This window comes from Cyprinus carpio, chromosome A3, assembly GCF_018340385.1.
Source record: "Cyprinus carpio isolate SPL01 chromosome A3, ASM1834038v1, whole genome shotgun sequence".
Taxonomy (NCBI): domain Eukaryota; kingdom Metazoa; phylum Chordata; class Actinopteri; order Cypriniformes; family Cyprinidae; genus Cyprinus; species Cyprinus carpio.
This window is the reverse complement of record NC_056574.1, coordinates 22,025,493-22,042,779: the sequence shown is the minus strand read 5'-3', so window position 1 is coordinate 22,042,779 and position 17,287 is coordinate 22,025,493.

The window sequence follows — 17,287 nt, the reverse complement described above, 5'->3', positions numbered from 1 at the left end:
TTCAGGGCCCGGCAAAACATACCAATTTGAAAAACTAACGGAATGCATGGTCGATATAAAAAACTGGATGACGAGTAATTTCTTACTGCTAAATTCTGAAAAAAAAAAAAAAAAAAACAGAGGTGTTAATTATAGGACCTAAAAACTCTGCATGTAATAACCTAGAATGCTGTCTAAGACTTGATGGCTGCTCTGTCAATTCTTCGTCAATAGTTAGGAACCTAGGTGTGCTATTTGATAGCAATCTTTCCTTATAAATCCAAGTTTCTAGCATTTGTAAAACTGCATTTTTCCATCTCAAAAATATATCTAAATTACGGACTATGCTCTCAATGTCAAATGCAGAAATGTTAATCCATGAGACCTCAAGTTTAGATTATTGTATAGGTTATGCTTTATTGGGTGGTTGTTCTGCACGCTTAATAAACAAACTCCAGCTAGTCCAAAATGCAGCAGCTAGAGTTCTTACTAGAAACAGAAAGTATGACCATATTAGGCTGGTCCTGTCAACACTGAACTGGCTCCCTATTAAACATCGTATAGATTTTAAAATCTTGCTTATTACTTATAAAGCCCTGAATGGTTTAGCACCTCAGTATTTGAACGAGCTCTGGTTACATTATAGTCCTCCACGTCCGCTGCTTTTTTAAAACTAATACCTAGAATATCAAAATCAACTGCTGGTGGCAGTTACTTTTTTTTTTTAGGTCTTAAACTCTGGAATAACCTACCTAACATTGTTCAGGAGGCAGACACACTCTTGCAGTTTAAATCTAGATTAAAGACCTATCTCTTTAACCTGGTTTACACATAACACACTAATATGCTTCTTATAATATGCTTATCCAAATCCGTTAAAGGATTTTTAGGCTGCATTAATTAGGTAAACTGGAACCAGGAACACTTCCCATAACACCCGATGTACTTGCTACATCGTTAGAAGAATGGCATCTACGCTAATATTAGTCTGTTTCTCTTTTATTCCGAGGTCACCGTAGCCACCAGATCCAGTCTGTATCCAGATCAGATGGTCACTGCAGTCACAATGGAGTTTTGGTTCCTTGCTGCTGTCGCCTTTGGCTTGCTTAGTTGGGGACACTTCATTAACAGCGATATCGTTGACTTGATTGCAAATGATTGCACAGATACTATTTAAACAGAACTGAGATGAATGATGACTTCACTGAATTCAATGATGAATTGCTTTAACTGTCATTTTGCATTACTGACACACTGTTTTCCTAATTAATGTTGTTCAGTTGCTTTGACACAATCTGTTTTGTATAAAGTGCTACATAAATAAAGGTGACTTGACTTGACTTCATTATTATAAACATTTTAATTGATAATAGCCCCTTTACAATTGGCAACCTATATGGCCCAAACACAGATGACCCATCTTTTTTTCATAATTTACTTTCCTCGATTTCACATCTTTATAACTATCCAGTTATATTAGCTGGTGATTTCAACACATTTCTCAACCCAACAATAGATCGATGTAACCAGTTCAAGTAAAAAACGCATTTGGCAATCTGCAGAAACAATAAAACAGTCATAAACCACTCGTATTCCCACAATGATTTTTTTTTCATCAGTTATTCTATTATTTCAATATTTCAGAATCAAAGATTCATCCAATAGTCATTAGTAAACATGCTCCGGTAACATTAAAATGGAATAGAAATAATCCACATGAACCAATTACCCGATGGTGCTTCAACAAATCTCTTCTGAAAGACCCAGATTTTGACAGTTATTTTAAAAGAGATTGGGCATGCTTTCTAGAAATGAACGACACCCCTGAATCAACTCTGTCTCTTTCGTGGGAAACAGGAAAAGTAGCACTAAGAGGAAAAATAATCTTATATTCCAATAAAAAAAAGAAAAAAAGAAAAGGAACAAGAAGTAGAATTGGAACAAAAAAATCAAAGAGCTTGAAGACATCAAAATAAATAACCCAACAGACGAGACACAAAACAAGTTAAGAGAATAGAAGTTTTAAAGGAATATTCCACCCCAAAATGAAAATTTTGTCATTAATCACTTACCCCCATGTCGTTCCAAACCCGTAAAAGCTTTGTTCGTCTTCAGAACACAATTTAAGATATTTTGGATGAAAACTGGGAGGCTTGTGACTGTCCCATACAGTAGACTGCCAAGTAAGTAACAGTGTCAGGGTCCAGAAAAGTATGAAAGAAACCATCAGAATACTCCATCTGCCATCAGTGGTTCAACCGATGCCTTGCTCAAGGGCACCTCAGTCGTGGTATTGCCGACCCGAGACTCGAACCCACAACCTTAGGGTTAGGAGTCAAATTTTGTTTGCATTTGTCTTTGGATTTCAAATGGGTTTGGAATGACATGGGGGTAAGTGATTATTGACAAAATTTTCATTTTGGGGTGGATAACTAAATAAAATAATCAATAAACATACTCAGTTCCTGATCCATAGGCTGAGAAAAATAAGAATTTCATCATAGCAATAAATCTGGTAAATATTTGGCAAATCAAACTAAATAAGGAAACAACAATTTTTACAGTAAATTATACTCGCCAGAAAAAGACCAAAATCAGAAAGACATTAATTTCTCAACAATATCAATGTTACGGAGCCAACAGAACAGGAAACATGCAGATCCAAATGCAAAGCTTTATTAGACCACATGGTAAGACAGGCTAAGATCAGACACCGGCAAACAGGAACAGAGGAGACAAGACGAAGAGTGATGCATAGGCAGGTGTGGATCTGCGATCTGCGAACAATATCCAATAGGGTAGTCCAATGCGGTCATCCGTATCCAGGCGATGATCAGGCAAGGGGTAGACAATGTCCAACGGGGCAAGACTAGAGAGGTAAACTAAGGCAGGCAGAAGGTTGAGGCATGGAGTGAAACTAGAATGATTAAACTAAAGTTAAGACATGACTAGGAACTAAGAACTAAGGCAGGGAACTAGAATGGTTGAACTAAGGCTAAGACACGGAATGAAACTCAGACAGGGAAACGGCTCTGCAAAGTAGCTAACGCTCTCAAGTGCTAAATGCTAACAACAATCGACCCAGATGAACAAGAGAGCGAGCCTTTTGTAGAGTGTGTGATTGGACTCAGATGTGCGTGTAATCAGTGAGATGCATTGTGGGAACTGTAGTCCAGGGTGATCTGTGACACTCTGTGTGGTGCAAGAGTCAATGTAAAGCACAGGCAAATTCTGGTGGCAAGAGTCAACTTGAAAAGCTGTGGTGTGACGACTGCAACAAGACATGACTCTGGAGTGGTAGACATGACGTGAACTGACTCAGGAAGACATGACGAGATTTGACAGGGCTCTGGATAATCAATTGTGAGGTGATGTTAATCTGTACATTCAACTGTGACTTGAATTGACTCACGACGATCAACTGTGACTTGACTTGATTCAGGATTGGCAACTGTGACATAACGGGGCGCTGTTGTGTCCGCCATTTTGTGAGCATGCTCTAGTGCAGCCGCCATTACACGAGTGAGTGTAGGATTGCGTTCCTCCACAACAGCTATGGTGAACGTTGAACCAACAATCCACAAAGCAGTCAATAAACTGACTGAGAGATGAGCGGGGACCTTCACGGATTAATTGTGACTTTAAAGGTTAATTTAATCCATCACAGAAAAAGTCTCAGTACACAGTCTGGCAAATCAGAATAACACGCAATGTCCAGATACTCTTGAATATTGCCTTGAAGCAGGCGAACAGACAAAAAAATACAAACCAGCTTTGTTACAATCAGTCTGCCACAACTCAGTGAACATCAAATAAATAGCCTGGAATCACCCCTAACTCAACATGAACTCTCTACAGCCCTTCAACTCATGCCAAATAATAAGGCACCAGGCCTTAACAAGAGGAATACGACAACTGTAGCCACATTCCTTGACACGTCTGTGTGTGGTGGCTCTTGATGCCTTGACCCCAGCCTCAGTCCATTCCTTGTGAAGTTCACTCAAATTCTTGAATCAATTTTGCTTGACAATCCTCATAAGGCTGCGGTTCTCTCGGTTAGTTGTGTATCTTTTTCTTCCACACTTTTTCTGTCCACTCAACTTCTGTTAACATGCTTGGATACAGCACTCTGTGAACAGCCAGCTTCTTTGGCAATGAATGTTTGTGGCTTACCCTCCTTGTGAAGGGTGTCAATGATTGTCTTCTGTACAACTGTCAGATCAGCAGTCTTCCCCATGATTGTGTAGCCTAGTGAACAAAACTGAGAGACCATTTTGAAGGCTCAGGAAACCTTTGCAGGTGTTTTGAGTTGATTAGCTGATTGGTATGTCACCGTATTCTAATTTGCTGAGATTTTTGTTAAATGTGAGCCAAAATCATCACAATTAAAAGAACCAAAGGCTTAAACTACTTCAGTCTGTGTGCACTGAATTAATTTAATACACGACTTTCACAATTTGAGTTGAATTACTGAAATAAATGAACTTTTCCACAACATTCTAATTTATTGTGATGCACCTGTATTTGTCTGATCCTTGACACGATTACACATTGATTTTGTGATTACTTGATCCAATATTTTATGTTTTTTTAAATGTTGTAGATTTAAATAAGAATCGCTAAAATTAATGCATGTATTTTGAGACAAAGGTCTTCTTCATGATTTTCAGTTTTATTTAAGATAATAAATAATAATAAAGCAACAGTTTTTAAATAAAAAAAGAATATGTAAAATGTAAAAGTATGGTATTTGGGGTAAAAAGCGCCCCTGCTGTTGGGGCTAAAGGTGCACAGTAATTAACATGATAATTAATAGATGGCTGACTTTTCCATTTGTTGACATGACATGGTTAGATTCAGATGGTAAATATCATATATTATGTTGGGTGTCCATATTAGATATAATCACCATGTTTAGAATGAAGCCATATTATTCATATCATATAATAAAATATCATTTGTTTTTACTACTGAAAATATATCTTCAATTATAACTGAATATCCTTCAATACTTTCAGAATGTTTACTTATGAAAATGATTTTTGTTTCTGTATTTTAAAATATATTTTTATATTAACATGTTTTAATGACAGTATATTTATTGAACAAATATTACAAACCCGATTCCAAAAAAGTTGGGACACTGTACAAAATGTGAATTAAAACAGAATGCAATGATGTGGAAGTTTCAAATTTCAATATTTTATTCAGAATACAACATAGATGACATATCCAATGTTTAAACTGAGAAAATGTATCATTTTAAGGGAAAAATCATTTGATTTTTTAAATTTTATGGCATCAACACATCTTGAAAAAGTTGGGACAAGGCCATGTTTACTACTGTGTGGCATCCCCTCTTCTTTTTATAACAGTCTTCAAACGTCTGGGGACTGAGGAGACAAGTTGCTCAAGTTTAGGAATAGGAATGTTGTCCCATTCTTGTCTAATACAGGCTTCTAGTTGCTCAACTGTCTTAGGTCTTCTTTGTCGCATCTTCCTCTTTATGATGTGCCAAATGTTTTCTATGGGTGAAAGATCTGGACTGCAAGCAGGCCATTTCAGTACCCGGATCCTTTTTCTACGCAGCCATGATGTTGTAATTGATGCAGTATGTGGTCTGGCATTGTCATGTTGGAAAATGCAAGGTCTTCCCTGAAAGAGACGATATCTGGATGGGAGCATGTGTTGTTCTAGAACTTGGATATACCTTTCAGCATTGATGGTGCTTTTCCAGATGTGTAAGCTGCCCATGCCACACGCACTCATGCAACCCCATACCATCAGAGATGCAGGCTTCTGAACTGAGCGCTGATCACAACTTGGGTTGTCCTTGTCCTCTTTAGTCCGGATGACATGGCGTCCCAGTTTTCCAAAAAGAACTTCAAATTTTGATTCATCTGACCACAGAACAGTTTTCCATTTTGCCACAGTCCATTTTAAATGAGCCTTGGCCCTGAGAAAACACCTGCGCTTCTGGATCATGTTTAGATATGGCTTCTTTTTTGATCTGTAGAGTTTTAGCCGGCAACGGCGAATGGCACGGTGGACTGTGTTCACCGACAATGTTTTTTGGAAGTATTCCTGAGCCCATGTTGTGATTTCCATTTCAGTAGCATTCCTTTATGTGATGCAGTGCTGTCTAAGGGCCCGAAGATCACGGGCAACCAGTATGGTTTTCCGGCCTTGACCCTTACGCACAGAGATCCAGATTCCATATTCTCTGAATCTCTGGATGATATTATGCACTCTAGATGATGATAACTTCAAACTCTTTGCAATTTTTCTCTGAGAAACTCCTTTCTGATATTGCTCCACTATTTTTCGCCACAGCATTGGGGGAATTGGTGATCCTCTGTCCATAGTGACTTCTGAGAGACACTGCCACTCTGAGAGGCTCTTTTTATACCCAGTCATGTTGCCAATTGACCTAATAAGTTGCAAATTGGTCCTCCAGCTGTTCCTTATATATACATTTAACTTTTCCGGCCTCTTATTGCTACCTGTCCCAACTTTTTTGGAATGTGTAGCTCTCATGAAATCCAAAATGAGCCAATATTTGGCATGACATTTCAAAATGTCTCACGTTCAACATTTGATATGTTATCTATATTCTATTGTGAATAAAATATAAGTTTTACAAATTAGTCCATTCCTTTTTTACTCACAATTTGTACAGTGTCCCAACTTTTTTGGAATCGGGTTTGTAATTTTTTTATTTTTTTTTTCAAAATAAGCAGAACATTGTAAAATTTTTTATAGTGTTATTTTTTAGAAAGTTTTTTATTTGGAATTATTTCAATTATTTCAAAAGAAAAAAACAAAAAAACACAAAAACATTATTTTAGCTGAAGTATTTGTACTGTGTGCCTTTTACCCCATGCTGGTGAGCTTTTTACCCCGTGTGTGGGGTAAAAGGCCCCTTTTGCCTCCTCATACTTTTAAGATTAAAAAAAAAAACAACTTCAATGATTTATTTCCACACAAAACATTTTGCTCCATTAATGTTTAATACAACGTATATATTTTTTCTGCAATTATACATTTTAGGCACAGTGAATAGCACATTTTTTTCTTAAGGTGGGCCTTTAGCCCCATTGTACCCTACTATTTGTCAGAATCAGAAAGAGGTTTATTGCCATTGCACATAAAAGGAATTTGTTTTGGTGACAGAAAAAGCTTATAGTGCAGACTCTGAGACAACAACAGTACACAGATTAAAATGAAAAATAAAGATAAAGATATTGTATGTGAATAAGGGGCTTATAAAGAGCAATTGAGTCTGTTTTAGTAATTTTTAAATTTTACATTTAAGTAAAACTCACTTGGGGGCCACAGAACACGTCTTTCCATTCCAATGCACTATTTGTTACATAGTTTTCTATATAAACAAGCGCTAGACAGAGGTGTTTACGCTTTGCGCTCGCGTCTTGCAGTCTTTTGGCATGTCCCCATATTCTAATTTGTTGAGATAGTGAATTGGTGGGTTTTTGTTAAATGTGAGCCAAAATCATCACAATTAAAAGAATCAAAGACTTAAACTACTTCAGTCTGTGTGCACTGAATTTATTTAATACACAAGTTTCACAATTTGAGTTGAATAACTGAAATAAATGAACTTTTCCACAACATTCTAATTTATTGAAATGCACCTGTATACATCTTGGAAAGCAAATGTTTTGGAAAGTGCTACGCCACGTTTTTGTGCACGTTTACCCTGGGGGCGCATTTAGCCCCGTTGTACCCTACTTTTTCTTGTACCCTTTACACAAAAAAAGAAGGTCAAAGAGTGGTTCAAATAAATATTATAAATATAATTTGAAACAGGATGGGACAGACAATGGTTCTATACATGGTCGTTGCTAGCAGGGCAAAAGGTGGTAACATTTCTAGGGGCCCCGGGCTTGAAGAGTCCCTCCTTCCAGAAAGCTTTTTCAAGGGGACCCACAGCAACAACCTGCATTGGGCCCCGGATACCTCGGCTACAGCCCTGGTTCTATAAAAGATTTGGAGTCTTTCATATTTACTGGACCCAATAGTAATAGTAGTCTGACATGGAGTGGATTGCCTACATAGTAGAAAGACAGAGAAAGAGAAAATTATACCCGTCAAAAGAATCTGTAGCATAAGATGCTTTATCTCGCAGAGTGTATTATTAGTCTCGTTTTTTCGTTTACTGTAAGTTAGCCTCAACTGAGCAGTAGACTACAAAACGATGTCATGCGCTTGGCTGTCTACAGATGTAGAGGCACTTACATTTTAAAAACACAATGACAGCTTAAAAACAGACTTCAGTGACTAAAAAATTAATTAAATTTACAACAGGCTATCCTTTGAAAAGTTTTTTTTTTTTTGTTATCTGTGCTTCTCATCTGCTCCTCTATGGGTGGCGCAGCTTCACCATTAACAACACACAGCTAATTAAAACAGCATGGGTTCTGATTAATATTTCTGAAATAAACATTTCTGTGAAACGCATTAGGTTGCACAGAAGAAAGATGATATATTGATATAGCAGCAGAGGGCTATTATTTTGGTGAACGAACAGAGGTTGACACCACAGGCTCATATTTGGTTGACAAATCAGCAGAAAGGGGAAAACGAATTTTGAGTGGTTTATCCATTCCCTTTCAAGGCGGTAACTCAACATTACATCAGCTATGAGGTATATGGGAACTCCTCCCTTCTCCATTTTCGCTGAAATCTTATGGGCTAATGTCAGCTGGGGACATTAGCATTATTATCTGCCACATGCCAGATTTGTGCGGTTCCCATTGACCCGTCCGACCTTTACCAGTTCTGTGTCACCTGCCTGGGCCTCGCCTATGCCAAGGCAGAACTTACGGACAACACGTCCGCCCACTGCGCCGAGCTGCCAGTGCATGCCCTCAGAGCCAGGAGAGAAGTGGCTCGGGCAACAGCGGGGATGAGGCCCACTGCCGCCAGCGAGCCGCTGGTGGGCCCTCCCCCGCCCGAAGACGAGTTTGACGCTGTCAGCTTTGCGGACGATAGCTTCCGCCCCGCCCACGCTGTTGCGAACTTCGTCACCTTCGAAAGAGCTGGCGAGGAAGATGACTCCTTGTCGCTCTCGGCATCGGAAAACGATTGGGAGTCTCAGTCGGACCGCCCCAACCAAGAGGGCCCTGCAGACCTCCAGAAGGAACTTGTCAGGGTCCTCGGCAAGACCATCACGGAGCTGGACCTCACGTGGAACGCACCTGACGAGCCTGTGAAAAGTAAGCTGGAGTCGTGGTTCCTCCAGTCGAGCCACCGCCAGGCCGCATCAAGGAGAAGAACCCCGTTCTTCCTAGACGTACATGAGCACGTGGTGAAGTCGTGGGCTGCACCCCAATCAGCGCGCACCCAATCTGCCACGCAGGCCATGTTCACGCATGTGGACGAGGCGGAAGCCCACGGGTATGTGCGCATGCCCCCCATCGAGGAGACTGTTGCCGCGCACCTGTGCCAGTCTTCCTCTCCATTGGGTTCGGACCGCAGCCTGCCTTCTAAGCCATGCAGGGTCATGGCCCACCAGGCGGACAAAGCCTATGCTGCTGCAGGGGAGGCAGTTTCTGCTCTTCACTCTATGGTTATACTCCAGGTGTTCCAGGCAAAACTGCTTCAATCCCTCGATGGCAGCACAGTTGGCACTGACGTCATCAGGGATCTGCGCGCAGCAACTGATCTCGCGCTGATGGCTACTAAGTGCTCTGCTCAATCGATCGGCCGTTCAATGGGGTTCATGGTTGTCCTTAACACGCACCTGTGGCTTACCCTAGCTGACCTGAAGGATGCTGGCTGCAAGACGCTCTTAACACTCCAGTCACTCCCTCCAGCCTCTTTGGTGACGCCGTGGAGTTTCTCCGAGATGCAGAAGCGCGCCGAGGTGATGAGCCACGTGATGCCCCATCGCTCACTCCAGTCATCGTCTGTGAGGTCCTGTTCTTCTTCTGCTCCTCGCAAGGCTCAGGGACCAGTTAGACAGCCCGCCGTGGTGCCCCGCCCCCGAACCGGATGCTCGTTTCAGCAGAAACAAGCAGTGGTCAGGGCCTGGAAGGAAACATCAGGGTCAGAGGAGGAGCCCGCACCGTGAGAGAGCCAGCGCGCTATCCTCGGCTACCAAGCTATCTTTATGACGGACCGTTAAGGAGGAAGAGAACGCATGCTGGAGGCCCCGCCCCCAAGCGCCATGTTCAAAAGCATCATGTCCCCCATGTTCCTACGGGCGACGATTGCTATGTGGGTTTAAATGCTGTTTGTGTGAGTTACACAACAAAAACATGTATCCATTCACAAGAAGAGCTTTTACTTCCTCTTGCACCCAACACTGTGTCACTCGCCCTGTCTCAACCCACTCAGAGCCACAACCCATGATTATAATGGCCTCTCAAGGGCGCGAGAGTGCCAACAAGTCTCAGTGCATGGCGGGGGCAGAACTCATGATAGTGATTGTATATTCGCGGGGACGGGGCTCCAGTCAAAACACGCCATCAGTGGCTACGGTGGCTGTAGAGCTAACGCGTCCGCTATGTCACTTCCTAGACGTGTGGAGGGCTATCCCGGGTGTTTCACCGTGGATACTGGGAATAATTCAGCACGGGTATTCTCTTCAATTCAAACGCAGACCTCCCCGCTTCAATGGCGTGGTCCCGTCACTGACTTTGCCTCAAAATCTTCTGTTTTGAGACAGGAAGTTCTCAGTCTGCTCGAGAAAGGAGCGATAGAATGCGTCCCTCCGAGCAAGCAGGAAAGCGGGTTTTACAGCCGCTACTCCATGGTGCCAAAGAAGGATGGTGGACTCCGTCCAAGTTTGGACCTAAGACCCATCAAAAAGTGACCCTAACGGTCACTCACAGTTGCGTCAGCACTCTGGAGCAGCCCGGATATGTTCAGCCCAGGAGTTCCCTTGGGTATAGTGACATAGCGCACCGTGGTCTCGACGGACGCATCAACTTCAGGCTGGGGAGCAGTGTGCCTGGGCGTACCTGCCTCAGGCCTGTGGTCGGAATCACAGAGAAGGTGGCACATAAACCGTTTGGAATTGGAAGCGATGTCCTTAGCCCTTCAAGCCTTTCGGTCGAAATTGGAGCAGCATCATGTACTGATTCGAGCTGACAACACGTCTGTGGTCTCGTTCATAAATCGCCAGGGCGGCGTGCGTTCCAGAGCTCTATTCAAACAGGCAGCGAGTCTCCTGTTGTGGGCGGACCGACACTTTTTCTCCATAAGAGCGGCGCACATCCCCGGTATCCTGAACCGTTTAGCGGACATGCTTTCGAGGAACGGGATTCCACAAGGAGAGTGGAGGCTTCACCCAGGATCAGTTCAAATGATTTGGGATCGATTCGGGAGGGTGGAAGTGGATTTGTTTGCCACAAGCGAGAACACGCACTGTCAGACGTTCTTCTCGCTATCTCACTCCCCATTGCCGGGAGATGCTCTGACATCGCGTTGGCCGTAAGCAAGACTTTACGCGTTCCCTCCGGTGAAGATTCTGCCTATGGTGTTGTGCAAAATCAGGGAGGAGACAGCATCAGATATACTCGTGGCCCCGAACTGGCCGAAGCAGCCCTGGTTCGCGGACCTGAGAGAGTTAGTGGTGGCTCCCCCATGGCAAATCCCCCTCAGGAAGGACCTGCTGTCTCAGGCGAACGGCACGACATGGCACCCCAGCCCCGAGCTGTGGAACCTTCATGTGGGGCTGCTGCGGGGACCCTAAATGAGCCGGTCACTCTGCACTCACGAGTGCTGAGCACACTTACGGAGGCGCGCGCGTCGTCTACCAGGCGCCTCTACGCTCTGAAGTGGGGAGCTTTCACAAAATGGTGCCAGGACATTGATACTGACCAGGGGACCTGTTCCGTGTCAGATGTTTTGCACATTCTACAACACAGATTGGATTGCGGGAGTTTGCCATCCACGCTGAAGGTGTATGTGGCCACTATTGCTGCTTTTCGTTCCCCGGTTGACGGGCAATCGATTGGTAAGCACGCTCTGGTAATCAGTTTTCTCAGGGGAGTGACGAGATTGTGTCCTTCACGGCCGCCCTCCGTGCCGCTGTAGGATCTAGCTCTAGTTTTGAGGGCTCTAACTCTACCACCGTTCGAGCCCTTAGCTTTTATTGCGGTTAAGGAGCTTTCCCTGAAGACGGCCTTGCTTCTTGCTCTCGCCTCAGCGAAGCGCATTGGAGACTTACATGCGTTTTCGGGGAACAATGATTGCATCTGTTTCGGACCTGGTGACTGTAATGTCACTGATGCAAAATTTAATCCAATTCAGACGGTCAAGGTGTAATAATATGTAAATTTATTAAAAAGAATATAGAGAACAGAAACCACAAATCATAACTTGGAAATAAAGTTCTGGACAATAGTAACAACCTTCAAATATAGAAAATGTAAATCCAATGTTAGTACATTTTTAATAACAATCCATTTATGATGGATTGAACCCAACCAGTCTTAATCAAAACATTAATAAAATTGTAAGTAAAACATAAACAATTATTCTGTTCGAATCAAAAGTACCAAAATATTAGTATTAAAATATTAAAGTATCAGAGTATCAAAGTATCTGAATTTCAAGGTATCTGAATTTGAATAAAAACCTGTAAAAGTTCTAAGTCTGAGTCTAAGAGTTGTCGAGTGAAGCCAAAGAAGAGGAAGTGAGCTGAAAAGATAGAGAGACCAGAGTCTCAGAAAGTCAAAAACCCACTCTATTTTGCAGAGTCTATCTTATATACTGTTGTTCTAGACATAAGTCATCATCTGGCTATCACTAATAACACCTGACCTTTAATGTCTCGATTTTGGACTTCTTCCTCTTTTAGATTCAAAGTATCATACTGATAATTCTAAGAAATATTGATACAAAAGAACAATACATGCAGTTCAACTTCATATGCAAAACAGACTCAGCTGACTACGCAGTTAGAAATGCTGTGAAATTACATATGAAATATACCACAAAGTTTATCAAATCAATTTTTGAATATAAAAATGAAACCTGTTAATATATATCCTTACCATGAAATATTAATTTTTAACTTTTCAAATGAAACTTATCATTATGAATAGAACACATTTTGAGTACGTGACTTCTCAGAATCTCTCAACAACACTTGGGTTTAATTTAAATACGTGGACTTCTTCTCAGAATCTCTATCACCATGTGGATTTCTTAGAATCTCCACACACCAGTCACTCTCCGGCCGAGACCAGGTTACGTGCCGAAGTCACTCAATACACCGTTTAGAGCACAGGTTGTTTCCCTGCCTGCCTTATCTGCTGAGCCGCCAGCCTCACGTGACGCTTATGCTCAGAGTGCTGTTTGCCCTGTTAGGGCTTTGCGGATGTATGTGGATCGCTCGGCCGCCTTTCGTCAGTCGGACCAGCTATTTGTGTGCTTTGGTGGATGTAATAAGGGACGTGCTGTTTCGAAATAGAGACTTTCCCACTGGATTGTGGACATTATTGCGTTGGCTTACGAATGCCAGGTAAAGGATTGTCCCCTCAACATCAAAGCTCATTCTGTGAGGGCAATTGCTTCCTCATGGGCCTGGTCAAGAGGTAAGTCTATCCAGGATTTATGTCTTGCTGCTGGCTGGTCTTCCCAGAATACATTTGCCAGGTTTTACAAGCTGGATGTACCCTCTGTAGCGTCACATGTACTTCGGTGAGTTAAGTTTCTTTCTTGTGTTGTGAACTGTTATAACCAGCTATGCAGTAGTTACCATAGCTGCTAACTCTGTGTTATGGTTTATAAGGTTTATGCAGTTGTCACCGCAAATGCTGTTTACTCTGTGTTTAACTCTCATGCTTGAGTGCTCATTGTGTTGTGTATGCCTTATTCAGTGCAGCCTTCATGTTCATTGCATGAAGATATGCAAATTTTGTTAGGATCGGAGCAGATGTTTCATTGGTCTAGTTCCGCCTATCAGATGGGAGTACTCTTAGCGACGCGGCTATTGGCTAGAACTGTCTTGCTTATGTGTGGATGTGATTGACCCCATTCAGGGCTTATCTTCACTGCTCTCACAGCGGGATTTAATACAGTTGCCATATACGTCATAGCTGACGTAATGTTGAGTTACCGCCTTGAAAGGGAACCCCTCCGGTTACTAGCTCAGCTCAGCTCTGCCCCTGCCTCCCCTCCCCTCCCCTTCTCTATCACCTAGCGGTTGTAATTATATCAGTACATTCGGCACATTTGCAATAGAAAAGCGGCGCTTTCCACCTTCACTAACATGTTATGGTATTACAGCTGTGAAATTACAAACAAAAAATACACATTCTGAGACATTAACTGAAATGAATTGCGAATTTTATTAACTTTAAATACTCCTCCTCTCATTTTCACCTCAAAATTGCTGCCTCCCCTGACGAGCCGTCTCTGCACAAGGGGTCATTAATGATGCTTACATCATAACGTGGAAATTCACACACACAACGTATCTTTAATTTGGCCAGAATTGCAGGTGCCTGTCTTAATATCCAAGAAGGTTTAGAGAAAATATGAAATACGTTTAATGCCATTATATATTAAGGGTTTAATTAAATACATCTGAAAGTTAATCTTAAATTACCATTAGCCTCCCAGTGAATTTTGGCCATTTCCACCACTTAACATACAGATAAATCAACGATTGTAATTTTAAAGTTAACTGTGGTATTAGCAAATAGTTTCAGTTCAGTTTTCAGTTCATTTGTAAAAGCTCAGTGAAAATCTGAGAAATGACATGAACAACTATAAAAAGATGGCACAAACAACCAACTTATACAGTTCATAATCCTTAACTAAACTGTTTTAAGGGTAAAATAATACTGTGATATTAAAATTGTGACCTGCAGTGTCATTATGATATTTTAATCTAATCTCTGCTATGAAAAATAGAAAGTGCAAGAACTGAAAATTGACTTTACCCAATATCAAAGTGAGAAGAGAAGGTCTTGTCATTGCGAATCTTTGAAAACGAGCATGAATTAAGAGGTTACTTCCTGATAAGTGAAGTGAAAGCAGATGATTCTTTGTTAAGAACGGAAACGTACACTATAGCCACTATAGCCGAAGCGTTCTCGTTGCTTAACCGTTCTATTCCGTGCCAATCCCGCCCTGGCGGCAAGGATATGGTTTCGTTTTCCTCTGTGGTGCTGACTTATTCTATTCTATTCTATTCTATTCTATTCTATTCTATTCTATTCTATTCTATTCTTAAAAACCAAAACACCATCTACGTGTACTGCGCTAGACTAACTACTTGTCATGGCACTTGTATACTGTTGTTGTTCTCTCGTTGTTCTGATTGCTTATTGTTCTCATTTGTAAGTCGCTTTGGATAAAAGCGTCTGCTGAATGATTAAATGTAAATGACTCGTACAGAACCGATGAGAAACAGAGTTGCGACACTCCCATAGGCTTCCATAGTAACCGAGGAATGTGTAAGAACTGTCACGGAGCGGCCAATAATTCCAAACAACCAATAATTCCAGCAGGAGCGGACCGGGACAAAATTTCAGACTGGGAAATCTCACACTCATCCAGGCCATCCCATGCACCCACAACAAATTCTGAAACAAGGACAACCTTATTATTATTATTATTTTTTTTTTTTATATGGCCATCACATGAAAAAATGTTTAAATCCTTAGGCTGGGAACATGCAAAATAATTAAAAGTTTCCTCCTGAACTGCACCTTTACTTCCATTTTCCTTTTCAGTCTCTTAATTTCTCCTGATATTTTCTAAATTGCCTAAATGTAAAATGTATTTCAATAACGATAACACAATTACAATATCTTTATAGTAAAATCCTAATACTGAACACGTTATTGCATATGAGTCACAATTTTCCCTTACGAAAATTAACCATTGTTAATTTTTGTAATGGTTGTGTTGTTGTCTGTCCTACTGTAGCTCCCTCTAAACCTTTTATAAAACGATGTGAATATTTGTCTGCTAATTTACCACTGTAACATTTCAATAATGTTATTATCAATAATAATAATGATGTACTTTAGCATACAGTGTTTTGAGTGATGAGTAATTTAAAGGTGACCTATTTTGCAAAAATCACTTTTATTAGGTGTTTAAACATAGTTGTGTGGCCGCACTGTGTGAAAATAACCAGCCTATAATGGTAAAAATCCACCCACTCATTTTTTTATAATCCCAATAAATCATAAACAGTCTCTCCAAACTAGCAGTTCAAGATTTCTCCCTATATTGACGTTATACTAGTGTTTTTAATAACAGATAAAAGTCCCACCCATTTGTGACGCTCTCTGCCCTATTAGCATGCCTACAAAGGAAAAAGAACTGGCTAGAGTGTGAAACTGAGATAAAAGACATTAAAGCTTTTTACTCGTCCAGCCAAATTAATTATAGGTAGGACACTGGAAATGTAACAATTAGATGTTTTAGTAATGAAAATTATCTACATAAAAAAAAATTGTGAGCTCAAACTTGATTTTTACCCCTATTTTGCATTGTCTGCAAAACGTGAGAAGTCACACCAAGGCAAAAGGCAGTAACTTCCACATGATCAATATTTGGTTGATGATCACCATTTACAAATTCGTCATAGTAACACTTGTATAAAATGTAGTGATCATGGGCTGTCTCATACAGGATATTGCATAGTAATGTGACTGTATTAAGGTTTTTTTTTTTTTGATCGTAACAAGCAGACTAAAAGTTAAACATGAGTGGACACCAATTTACGCTCAGTAACGTAAAGGAATGCTAGACATAACATAATTGCTTTTATATTGATTTGTATGAAATAGCCTAACCTAAAAGAACGACTTGTGGATTGATGTGAACGCCAACAAATGGGAATAATGCTCAGAATGCTTGAGGATTAAACATCTCCGATGACGTTCATCGCCATGGATTGATTTTAACGGGTTACAATTTAATTGTGAACTGTTAGTAGGCTACTGATTTTATGATTGATCATGCTAGCGATGGCATTCGAGTCCACACACATCCAACTAGAAGCAACAGCCTGATGAATATTCTGCATAAAAAAAACCTTTAAAGGTTGTTTACGATTACGTATTGCTGTCAAGGTATATAGTCTTTACAGTGCTTTGTTATATGGAGCTGTTTGGTAGATTGCGATCTATCTAATTAATTTGTTTACACTGTGATTAAAATGTGGATGACTTTAATGGACAGTATAACAAAGGTAGAACACCGTATAAATCAGCCAGCAGCCAGATGCAACTAGTTATATTAAACAACATTTTAACATGATGATATGCAACAACTGTTCAGTCAAAACATGTAAATGAATATTACTATTAAC